This window comes from Lethenteron reissneri, chromosome 23 (genome assembly GCF_015708825.2).
Source record: "Lethenteron reissneri isolate LAM-NWPU_2019-01 chromosome 23, ASM1570882v1, whole genome shotgun sequence".
NCBI classification, from domain to species: Eukaryota; Metazoa; Chordata; class Hyperoartia; order Petromyzontiformes; family Petromyzontidae; genus Lethenteron; species Lethenteron reissneri.
The window spans coordinates 8,602,158-8,615,309 of NC_083801.1; the positions used below are offsets into that span (position 1 = coordinate 8,602,158).

At 39.7% G+C, this 13,152-nt stretch overlaps 1 protein-coding gene across 8 annotated transcripts in view; it reads right to left on the reverse strand.

The window, feature by feature from the left end:
• LOC133345916 (RNA-binding motif, single-stranded-interacting protein 3-like) overlaps positions 1-13,152 on the reverse strand; it is a 156,380-nt gene that overhangs the window by 142,697 nt on the left and 531 nt on the right. The window contains exon 1 of one of the 8 annotated variants that reach the window (XM_061557038.1): positions 3,716-3,869. The exons of the other annotated variants lie outside the window; for them this stretch is intronic. The gene's annotated coding sequence lies outside the window, so the exon portion shown is untranslated. Of the gene's footprint in view, positions 1-3,715; positions 3,870-13,152 lie in introns of those variants that run through there. 8 annotated transcript variants of the gene reach the window in all.

Sequence of the window (13,152 nt, forward strand, 5' to 3'; positions counted from 1 at the left end):
TGAGATTGACGACGAAATGGCAGCCCAAGAGGAATTCATTCATGGAGATGGAGCTATGAAATAAACTTATTTATTAGAGTAAGATCCATTGTGGCATCAGAGACCAGCAGATAGACCATTGGCTAATGATGACAGAATTTGCAAACATCGCATTCAATTGATACAATACACTGTAAAAGACTACGATGCATTTGTGACAAGTTCGAAAACAGCGCAAACCTTTCCGAAACAGTTCAAAGAAGACATATTACCCCCAGGAATATGTTGAACGCAGACTTGTTATATATTTTTTTACTGTCGGTGATCTAAGTGAATTGTAATTTTAAATTGGCTTTTGAAATTAAATTAAATCGTTTCGTAAAGGGTAGTACACATTTTGATGAAAAATGCTCCACCTAAAATATCCCAGTCAAAATTGCATTACGTTTAAAAATATACACACGTAATGTACAGTCGGTTCACAAAAGGCAATGGCTACATATGTATCGTCATAGTAATTTATGTTTACAATATGGCATTTTGTGATTCACATCTCCAATATCCACCTCATACTTGAAATATATGCAACCATTTTACAATTATACCTCTCAGGACACGGATTGGATATTTTAAAAGTTATTGATTGTGGTTGTTGCAGTTATCAAACCCTGGCTTAGTGGCATGGTGGCCACGAGTACATCTACAGCATTTGTATAGACAGTGTGCTGTTTCTCTGGTTACATATACAGCCTTTATTTAATAAAGGCAAATCACATTTTCAGAACACAAATATTGGTATACAACCTTTAACCCATCTTCTTGTGATAATAATAACTCTGTCTACTTGACAGACCTGTTCTCCACCTGAAGACGGCTGCTTGCGTTGTGGCCGAAACGTCGTGAGAATTATTTTCTTATGTTTTATTTTTATTATTTTATTATTTTCGTTCTACGTGACTTTACCGAAAGAACCAAGAAGATGAATCCCTGCAGTCACGAAAGCTTTAAATCGAAATATAATAATAATAGTTCAATTTGTAATGCGCGCAAATTTGCAGACGCAGTGGCCGCAACTCAGAGGCGCGGAGCCAAGCTCAGAGTCGCTCAAAAGCGTGATTGTAGAGGTGAGTTTTTAAGTGATATAACCTCGTATGTTGTCCCTACAGTGGCTAGAATAAGCGCGTCCTGGAAGGTGGCCAGGCGACTCCGGGGTCAGAGCACAGAGCCGGCAACGCTCAGATCTTGGGTTCACGTCTAGGCAGCTGCCTTCCACAATGTCACGCGTGTGCAATTGACGGGCTCACCCCAATCACCAATGACAATACAGTATTGCATTTGGGTGTTCACTTCATTTGGCAAAAAAAAAAAATACAGCTCTGAGAATGATAATTGTTTAGTTTGACTGTTACGTGACGAACAGCTCTGTTATAGAAGTGTGTGGCTTGGTGTGGATAAGGGGTTACATGAAGGGCTTTCAGAAGCAGTCTTCTTGCACAATGTGATGAGCTGCTTTGTGAGAGGTCTCAAGAGTTGTGATTCAACATTTATTCATCTCAGAATATGACGCCAGGCATGTACTTTCATATGCTTGGAAATACAATCGGGGGTAAAAGTAAACACTCTAAACATGCTGATGTCTTAATTTTCTCTTGAACATATTTTGTTAAGTGAACCAGCAGACGGCACTAGCAGTTTCTATGCTAATGCCCAGCAGCATGTGACATCAATGACTGCTGAAAGCATACATTTGCCAATAAGCACACACATACAAAAGGCTCCGTCAACATTTCTACATGTTGAACTTCTTTTAAAACACGTCGGCTTTTCACGACCAATATTATCCGTAAAATAAAAATAATTGTTAGCTCGCGTAAATATAAATGCGTCGTTAAAGCCACCACCAACCGACAGCCAATTGGTAAGGTTTGTCACGTAAACAAAATGTGACCATTCGTTACTACTGCTTCAGCACACCGATGTGTGTTCGAGCGTAAACTCACAACATTTGCAATTCGAGTACGACGTTTCGCTGTTGGTTACAGCCAGCTTCATCAGGCGATTAGCCAGAATTGTGAAGAAGTCTTCCTGTTTTGGCTGTAAATAGAGTAGTGACCGTCTTTGTGCAGATCTCCTCAAAGAAGACGCAAGTCCCCCCAGGTGATGTTCATGCAACAGAACAAAGGCAATGCAGTTGTCCAACAACTACGGGGAATAAGAAGCGATTCAAATTCAAGACACTTTGAAGTGTATCGCTTACGTCAATTGCATGAGCAAACATTGTATAACGTATAAAAAAAATTCAACAGCACCAATTTAACGCCAGCGTATTGGGAATGTATATTAAGACCAAAATAAAGTAGTATTCCTAAATCCTGACACAAGCTTCCAATGCATTTGCAATCGAGTACTCATTAGATAATGGAATAACCAGCAAGCAATGTCCTGAAACTCTATGTGATTTCGTCTGTGTGTTGTGTATAAGCACAATTAGGGTTTAATGAGATGTGTGCAGCTGTTTGAGATTTAAAATTTTGTTCATCTGGAATGCTGCCTTGTCCTTGTTGTGGCTGCCTTTGTCAAAATGTGCACACAATGATGAGATGTACAAAATGTGCACACAATACTTAAATCCGCTGCATTGGTGGCACACTGGCTCAGAACATTAATTTAATCAAGACTGGGATAATCAAACTCATTGCAATTATTAAGTAAAAAAAAAGCTTGGCCCATGCAATTGTTGTATATTAAAACAATTACATCCGCAGGCAAACATTTATAATACTTTTGTAATATTGTATGTGTGTTTAGAATTAAATAAAATAGCCATGGGATTAAGCTCTTTGCAATGAGCATGCATTACTTTTAACTGAATGAATACTTTAAATGCAAAAGCAGGATCCTTGTGTAACAAATGTCAAAATATTCCATGAATTTCCTAGTATGAATCCCAAAATGACAAATAAGTAAAAATGTTCACTTATACAAGCATCATCATCCTTACAAGAGAAAAGTTTGAAAGCAGAAACTTATTTTCCTGTACCAGTATTAATAGTAGTAAAATTATGAGGGAACGGTAGTTTATCTAACTTAACAATGAAGTAACATTGTGCTGTAAGTTGAAAATCCACACATATTTAAACATGAAAAATGTCACTAAATGAAAAATGTCACTAAATGTTATTTATTTGTTGTGAGCTACGGCTTGTGGTTATGATGTAGAGAATGTAAAAACAAGATTCTTGTTCTTGCGTGACAACAGAATTTGTTTTTGGAAATGGTAAGCACTGTGTACAGCCACTAATTGTAGTTAAAGTGTAAAATTACATTGCATTAAACCAACATCAAATGTATACCCAGTGGTCTCATTACATGACGGTAAACATGTAGAAATATATGATTGATTATGCTTCCTCCACAAAATATCCTTTTCACACATACAACGGTCAAAATGTTGAGTGATGTAAATTAACAAATAAGTAATAAATGCACAGACAAATGATAATAACGCTGGTGCTGTACCGTAGTCATGCCAATAATAGTCACGCCACGATAGAATGGTCAGGACAATTGATTTGCCAATCCGGAGGTCGCCAATTTGATCTCCCGGTGTGGCACTTTAAACAATTGTGCAGATTCCTTAACTGCCCCCCCACCCCACCTCTGTCCACCCAGCAGTATAAACGGACACACCACAGTTAATGTATTGTGTGGTGGAGTCAAGTGTGGGTACTCAAACCTCTCTTAAGATGCCTGGCCAGCGTGCGTGGAAGAGTAGACCAAATATCCTCGCCGCTTGAGCTTCCTGTCGGAGATTCTTTCGCCAGCTGTGGCTTGACCAAAGAATCGCAGAGCTGCGCCGTTACATTACAGCCACGACATTCATCTTTCACAGCAACGTGTTTGGCTTCGCCCTGTACTGTGGTATCCAGGAAGGGGAGTGCTCGCCTCCCAGGACGCCGCTGGGAGGGGGCCGTCACACCTGTGCGGCAGAACAAGGTGTACGGAGCGCTCCGGCTCTCCTGGCGTGTCGACCGGCAAGTGCCCCCAGCCTGGATACGTCTTGCACCACCGCCGCTACCAGCCAAGCAAGCGAGCGAGCGAGCTCTCTCTCGGCACTGCTTACTTCAACTTTGAATATCACAATGCAATCTAAATAGTGTACAAACCCACCAAGAGTAATGGTTATAATGAATCACATTTAAAATACGGAATAAAAACGCGAAAGTAAATACTTCTAAAACAAAAAATAAATAAAGTGTCCGTATGTAAAGTACGTAGTGCAGTGCACTGCATAATTTACGAGGTATACAATTCGGTTTTTGCTCCCGTTAGCCACAATTTCTTCGTGGATAAGGAGTCACGCATACAATTAATCCTATTATTCATGGATGTATTCATGCTTGTTACCCCGTGGATAACAGAGGAGTCAAATTTCGGATAACCCTGTGGATAGGACCCACAACATTGGTCCCCCATATCACCGCGAACAAGACAAGTTATCATGTATCACGTCAATGTACAACGAAATCCGTAGATACTGTCCAGCCCTATGCAACTGACATCATCACTGCTCCCTCTTCAATAGTCAACACATGGGGAGTGGAAAAGTAACCATTCACCCTCACTCCCCTTAGCAATGATCTGATGAGTCGCCATGATTCAGTTGTAATTTCTCATTTGCTCTGTCTGACCTGTACAATCTCATTTATCCCATTAGCCTAAAGGTAACATTTGCATTTCATCTGCATAACTCAGAAATAATCCGTTTTTACATGCATGATTCAATATATTTATCATGAGCGTAAGAACCGAATTAATACATTAATCAATGAACAGTTACATTCTAAAGAGGCAAGGCACATATGCTATGAGAACATCTTTTATTTGATTTATTGTCTTACTGTTTAACTGAATCAGCACCAACATTTTTTATGCACGAAAATTTTTCTTCAAAACAGATTTTTTTTATCAGTTTCCAAAAATGCACTGCATTAATACAATTATACATTTTATTCAAATGAGAATTTAAGTCACAACTCTATTAATGTTTAGCGCCCTAGGAATCCTTTCAAATACCACTGTTTTGCTTATTATGTGTTCTCAGGTGCTTTTAAATGATGGTTTATTTCAACATTAAAATTTTGTCACCATGGCAATAATGCCACACAACCCTCCAACCATGTATGTAATTTTCAAGATCACGCTCAAAATGCAAACATTTTCAATAGCTATATTTACATTGAGTTAAACGTATCCATTCCTCTACGATAACATTCAAATTTTCCTCTACGAAATATTCTCCTATTCAAGTAAGTTTTGTTTCCCTTTCCGAAATGATGACTGATTGAGGCATAATCCACGATTGAGGTTATTGGATTTCATTTCTGTGCAAACAATTGTAAATAGGTTTGTTAATGTTGTTCCAAAAACAATCAGACCCAGTAGCCTCGTATGGCATGTATATACATGTTCACAGATTGATAGAAAATGCAGGTGATAAGCAACCACATGAGCAAGCAGTGTTTAAGTAGGGTTTCTCAAAAATCTATAACATACAGACAGTGCTCACAATCCAATTCTGAGACTCATAAATATCAAATACCTTTTGTGGACTATAAAAATGATATTTGACTTGGTGTAAATTGATGCAGTAACTCTCTAAAACCAAGGTCGAATTATAAAACACTTTGAAATAATACAAATGCCTCGCCGAATGCAGAGGTTGCCTTTCTGGAAAATACAGTGTTGAGCAAAACCGCGTTTGACAAATAAGATCTTACGGGGAAAATCAGGTTGTGTTCCTGGGTCCGAAATTATCAACCCCCTCTCTCGTTCTTTAACCAATTCTACAAGATTTCCCCCCACTTGGTATCCCGTACCAATAGACGCAGAATACATGGGAGTATAATTAAATAACATATATTAAAGTCAGTTTACTGGACACCTGTGAAAAAGAGCATCATCGGATTCCTCACGATGTGTCCTGCCCCAAGTTGGCTTGGGGCAGGATATATCATGCGAAAGAATGATGGCCAGTGGTCGAGACTAACGACCAAAGTGGTAGTCAAATGAGAAAACGTGCCCAGGCGACGTGCGCAGGGGCTCGATGGATCGTGACATCGTCGGCCCGTAAGAGATGTCAATGGCTTGGGTCGGCATGGCTGATGACAATGAAAGATGTCCTTCCAAACCCTCAATGCCAAAGATCAACATACAGTGTTCTTTCTTTCCTAAGCACATGTCCTTACATCGAAGCATAAAAACATAACATTTAAGAGTTTAGCAATCTGATGTTACAGCAGAGGTCGCAAACGGGTTTTGATTCATTACCCGTACCCGGCCGCACCAGGGTCGTAAATGGGTACCTGTACCCGGCCGGGTAGGGGTAGCCGTTCCCTACCCGTACCCTACCCGAAATGAGTGACAAACGGTTACTCACCAGTGACTCATGGCCTACCCGTACCCGTACCCGGCCGAACCAGGGTCGCAAACGGCCGGGTATCGGGTAGGGTACGGGTATCGGGTACCCGGTTGCGACCTCTGTGTTACAGTGACCGGCATCAGTTAATGTGGTGAGTTGTAGCCAGACTGCCTGTATTACAGTGTGTTCGTAGACTCCTCTAAGGTGACCCTGTGTTCACACACTGTGTATTGACAATTTACTTACCGTCCAGATGAATGCATTTTGTCAGTTTATTCAACAAGACATGAATCATTAGTTAGGACTTAATAATGTGTGGCTACACATATGACAAAATATTGTTGGTTACATCTATATTCATGATCATTACTTTACGTGGCCGATGCTATTGGATGTGACAAACATATCTTTTTCTCCATGAATTTTACATTAACCTTCATAAGAATCTATGTTTTTGAGGTTAGACACGAATGCAATGGGTATTGAGAAGGATGACTTTAGACCACAATCGGTTAACATTTGCACGCAAAAAATATGGTAGTAATTATGAGTTGCGTCATATTATCCAAAATCTATCCACTGTTAGACAGAAGCATCCATGCATATTTACCACCCCGTGCAACAACCCTTCTTGCTCCTGCAAATTAGTGAATCTCATCACTCTATCTCCATGGTGATCACCTTCTCAGACATCTTTCCTCGGTTAGCTGCCATTTCCCCATCACTCATCCAACGGCCATCATCTTCCTATAGCAGTGTGTACTGCCAAAGCCAGAGGTGTGGACTCGAGTCATGTGACTTGGACTCGAGTCAGACTCGAGTCATGAATTTGATGACTTCAGACTCGACTTGGACTTGCATAACAATGACTTTGTCCCACCTCTGAGGTGTGGACTCGAGTCATGTGACTTGGACTCGACTCAGACTCGAGTCATGAATTTGATGACTTCAGACTCGACTTGGACTTGCATAACAATGACTTTGTCCCACCTCTGAGGTGTGGACTCGAGTCATGTGACTTGGACTCGAGTCAGACTCGAGTCATGAATTTGATGACTTCAGACTCGACTTGGACTTGCATAACAATGACTTTGTCCCACCTCTGAGGTGTGGACTCGAGTCATGTGACTTGGACTCGAGTCAGACTCGAGTCATGAATTTGATGACTTCAGACTCGACTTGGACTTGCATAACAATGACTTTGTCCCACCTCTGGCCAAAGCCCACATATACTACTTTTCTTAACAGCCAACATGATGCCTGTATTTTCACTCTTGTCTCCAAGTGAAATTCCAAGCAAGCATCTATGCACGGCTTCATTTTTGCAAACTCTTAAGCCTTTGTTAGATTTGTAATTACCCATTCTTTTGGAGCCAGTGTATAGAACAATTTACGACATGGTAGCAATGTTGTAAGTTTGGTTGAAGATACGATTTCTTGTAACTTACGAATATTCAGGACTACTCATAAGTCAATTGTAACAAATACGTGGATAAATAGCGTAATGGATGACAATTAGTGACATTGATAATAACACAAGCTAGCTGAAGCTCACAGAGTGATGTCATGCCAGCCACGTGACATGGGGGTTGTCTTCCTAACAGGTGGTTGACTGGTGCAATGGGAGTGATGATGTAATCCATAGGAAGAGCCTTACAAGAGGCACAACCTCACTAAAAGCACCCATATGTACTCTGCCTTACAATTAATTTTCTTTTACAGCATTCAGGATTGTACAGCAATCATAGATTGCCGGACTTAACAAAATATGTAAGAGAACTTTATGTGCTCTGGCCCCTGATGTATGTCATAGCAGATGCTAGGCACCGATTGAAAACTTTCTTCTTCATACACATGTATGTTGCTGTTCAGTGTGAAGTACATACATCCAAAAAAGCACTCCAACATGTTCTCGCTTGCCTCCTTAGTTTCAGAATGTCCATCCGTGTCTACCTTCAATAATTGCCGGAGGTAGACATACTTTACTTTGTTTTACAGATGTCTCCAACATTTGATTTCCATTTGTTCAAGAAGCTTCTTATAGACATACAATATATTTTGTTTTTCTCATCTTTGCTTTATTGCGAAACTATGCCATCAACACATCTGAAATGGTTAATACTTTTTCGATTATGTTTAAACTGCACCTCTATTTCTCCAATACATTTTTGGAGAGAAAAACACATCTAACATTGTGTTTAGATCTCGAAAGCAAACTATTTCGTACAGCATAGTAAAAAAGAAAATCGGATGAAGAGGAGGATGCTCTACGCATTACACTTTAAGTCGTCAACTCTGCCCTTCACAATATGAAAATTAAAATAAGAAGATTCGGCATCAGATGTAATCACTTTAGACTTCAAATGAGCAGGACCAGCTCTTGGATTAAAATTCGGGAACTTATTTATCAAATTATTCGTGCAATGACGCTTCAGCCATTAAGTTGAAATCAGAAGGATATTTCGTGACAGACGATTGTTTCCCCTCAAAATTGGAGTGGGATAAGTATTATTAATTGGAAAGCAAATTAATTCCTATTGCAGCTACATGGCAGATGTAGTCTTATGTGATAAAGACTACATCTGTGCGAATCTGATCAACATAAGACTGAATCTGACTGAATCTGTAGTGTCCACACGAGTCTCATTTAACAAGTAGTTTGGTATTCTTGGTTCTTTCGGTAAAGTCACGTAGATCACACCTGATGATGATTGCTTGTGTTGCAGTCGAAACATCGTGAGAATTGTATTGGTTTTTGTATTTTATTTTATTATTTCCCTTCAACGTGACTTTACCGAAAGAACCAAGAACATTAATTCCTGCAGTCACGAAAGCTTTAAATCAAAAGTAGTTTGGTGTTAAAAAATATTACTAGCACGCATTTGTGTATGGGACTGGCACGTTAAATTGCAGCTGCTTGTCAATATCAGAGACAGTGCCATATTCCACATGACAACCTTTAAATATTTCCTAGGTCCGATGAGTGCATTAAATACAATGTCTTTAGCTCCCCCCGAGATTGTATATACTTCAGAGAACTATTCAATGAACAATTACAAGTGCTTTATTATTTAAGTTGTTGTTCATAAGTGTGTTGAGGTTATTATCATTTAGTTATTAGATTGTACAGAGTTACTGCAAATGTGTCAAAACATGGTTATGAGCTGTTACCAATCATAGGTATTGTAAGTTTGCGGTTCACTTCAAAATTGGCTTTAAAACAATGAGTAAAGATTACCAAATAAGTACAGACAAGATGTATAAAATACAAGTAAAGTAGTGTACAGTACAAATGCCGGGCCAATAAAATAATTCCCTATCAACTTGTACCCAAATACTGCTGGATGACCACCACAACACGAACACGACTGAATATCTAGGAGCCAATAGACATGACTAAAAACTGCACACCAGTAAATAAAAACAAATGAATGCACAAAATAGTTAGCATCGAGTGTATACGGGTCTGTGGCACAGTGATACAATACAGTAGAACAAAACCTGAGTATAAGAATATGCACACTCATCTCTGACCTGATCGGTGACCGTGAAGATTCCTAAGCTACGTACAACGTGTTACTACCACCACCGCATGCCATCTGACAGGCACGAGGGATTGGCTGTGACATCATTCACTAAAATACACACACACACAACACTGTAAATTGAAAAAGTACCCAACCAAATGATAAAAAGTACTGCACCATGAAAACTTTCCTGGTCTACTTCATAAAGGAGCGAGGTTCGTGCTGTGAAACCTCATGTGGTTGACTATGGATATTATTTGGGTCTTTTGGTAAAGCCACGTAGATAGAACAGATTATACAAATAATAACAATATCACTGTGATATTGTGTGATATAAATGTGATTGTTATTATTTGTATTATTTGTTCTATTTACGTGGCTTTACCTAAAGCTTTAGGTTAAGATGTTAGACTATGGATGGTAAAAACGAATTTAATTCGTAAAAAAGTGGCACCAGAAAAAAACCAGCCATACAAGGCCAGGGTTTAATGTGATTATATTACCAATGGTTTTACTACAATGACAATTGAACAATAAAACAGCTGTTGAAATATTGCAGTTGCTTTCTTTGATTTTACAACAAACACTGGGTGATTCCGGTTGGAACTTTACTGAAACATACTCCTCTTTGGTTCTTTCGGTAAAGTCACGTAGGTATACAATAAAATAAGCAGATACGTTAGAAAAAAAACAGTTCTAGATAATAAATTACTTGTTGGCAAGCAAATAATAACTTTGTGTTACATATTTTTTTGGTCAATCGACAGATGGACCAAGGCCTCCTCAAGCCACATACTTCACACTGGTCAGTACGAGTTGGTGGAGGAGGGGGGGGGGGGAACGTGGCCTGGTTTAGATGTAATTCCCCACTGATGCAAGCCATAATCGGAAAACAGAACTCCAGAGAGCAAACCACTCAGTCACAGCTCCATCCCATATGTATATAAAAACTGTTTTTATCATTATATAATTTATTTATTTAGAAATTACTAGATTATATTAGCGGATAGGGTGCTGCCATGGTATAATAATTGCTAATACTGTAAGTGTGCTTTTTTATCTGTAATTGTGGAATGCTTTCATGTTGTCTGCCGGCCGAGTTGCCCTTGATAGAAAGCTTTTTGGCTCAATGGGCTTTACTCGGGAAACAAACTTCCGATTTGATTCCGATTCTGAAATTAGAATCACACACTGGACTTCCAATCCAGAGGTCGGCATTTCCATTCGATAGCCCAGTGCTACAGATGAAACAACGGGTACATTTCCATAATCCCACTGCCTATCCAGCTACAACAGTATAAATTGGTACACCGTGGTTAGTTGATGGGCATGTGTGGTGGGGTAAAGAGTGAGTACTGGACTCTTCCAAGACATCTGGCCAATGTAAATTGTGGTGCACGCTACAATCAGTAAAATACCTTCGTGAATGTTGGCACACGCTCTCTAGCAAATGCAAATTATTCGTTGCACATTGTATCAATGTATGAATTGCCAACATTAATAGGTAGTGTTTGAATGAGCAATATCATGGCTTCACTCGAAACCATGCAATTGGCCACTTTGGTGGCAAGCGTGTCAATTACTCTGGTATATATACACACACTTGACCAAATCAACCAAAATGCATCAGATATAACCAGATCTCAGAAGCCGAGCAGGTTTATGGCGAGGATAGTGCTGCAATATGCGATTCATAAAACAGGTGCTGCTGGTAGAGGCTGTTGCTGCAGCACGGGCTATGTTGCCAGCAGTGTTGGTGGTGGTGCTATGCTCTAACCGTCTATTTTGCCAGACTTTACAACCCGCACTGACACAGCGCAGTGCGGGTCAAATAACATCCATGACCCGAGTGGCGAGGGGAGGGCCCTCATCCAGCAGTGGAGTGGCAAATGTGATGTACATACACACAGTACTGTGCACAAACACTGCTTATATGGGTATAGGTTGAAATTATAATGAATGTTTCCAACACCTCAAGCGTATAAAGAAGAACTCTTTGAATCAGGATACAATGTTATGAATATCTACAGCACGTTTCCTTTCCATGACGGTTTACGTATTCCAGCAGTGACCGATTTATTCAGAAGACACCTCTGTGTTTCACAGAATATTTGGTGATGATGCTGCTGCTGGGTTGGTAGTGGTGCACAAGCACAATGCATAAAAAACACTCAACACTAATGTGGCCTTAAAAGAAAAAATATCGGCGATGTTTCGGGCAATGGACCTTCTTAATTGCACATTAAAATCGGTCGCAGACGTAATACATTAGATGTAGTAAAAATGTTTCAACTGATAGTTATTTCTCAGAGATGACTTCAGAAATAATTCCGTAAACATTTTAACTCATTATTTTTAATAAGCATTGCTAAAAAAGTTATATTTTGTGCTTATTTATATATTGCGTATACATACACTGCTTTAGCCAATAATGCAACAAATTACCTGTTACATCACTCCTACAAGATGCGCAGTGTGCAATTTGCATCGTGTATAAAATATCATTTCCAAACCACGAACTTTATCGTCACGCCATCCAATTATTTTTATGTAGTAAGCACGATAAAAATAAACAATTCATTTGGTGGACTGCTTGCCTAAAAACACAGCAGTAGTTGCGTATTATCGTGCCGATCGTTTATACACTACAATGTTAAAATGGAATGACATTTTTCATTCCAAATAGAGATAAGTCAGTAAAAAAAAATAACCAATGTAATAAAATAATATGGATATTCATGCGTGGGCGTTCCATAATTTTTAAATAAATTGGCAATCCTTAAACGCGCATCTTGGCTGTAATCACAGAGGGCTCAAAAGACGGGGACACCCAACGAACACCGACTGGATGTCTGTAAAAAAAGAGATTTAAAGCTCATCGGATTCCTCCAGTATAAATACATATTCTGATTCTGAACTCCTCCTAACACAAACCAAGAGGATTGATGGACGAGTCACTCGTTCCTTATTCGCCCGGTGTAGTTGGGTAACAACCACCACCACCACGATCAATAGAATTCCATGTCGTGCGAAGCCGGTTAAACAAGTTCACGGTAACAAACAAACACAAAAACACCCCACAAAGCCGAGCTTCCTCATTCACGTGCTGGACAGCACGACAAACCGAGGTACAAGCAGCGGCGTCTAAAACTGCAGGAGGGCTGCGTGGGGAGCCGGTTACCGATTTCGGAGGGCGAGACGAGAAACCTCGAACATGGGAAGACG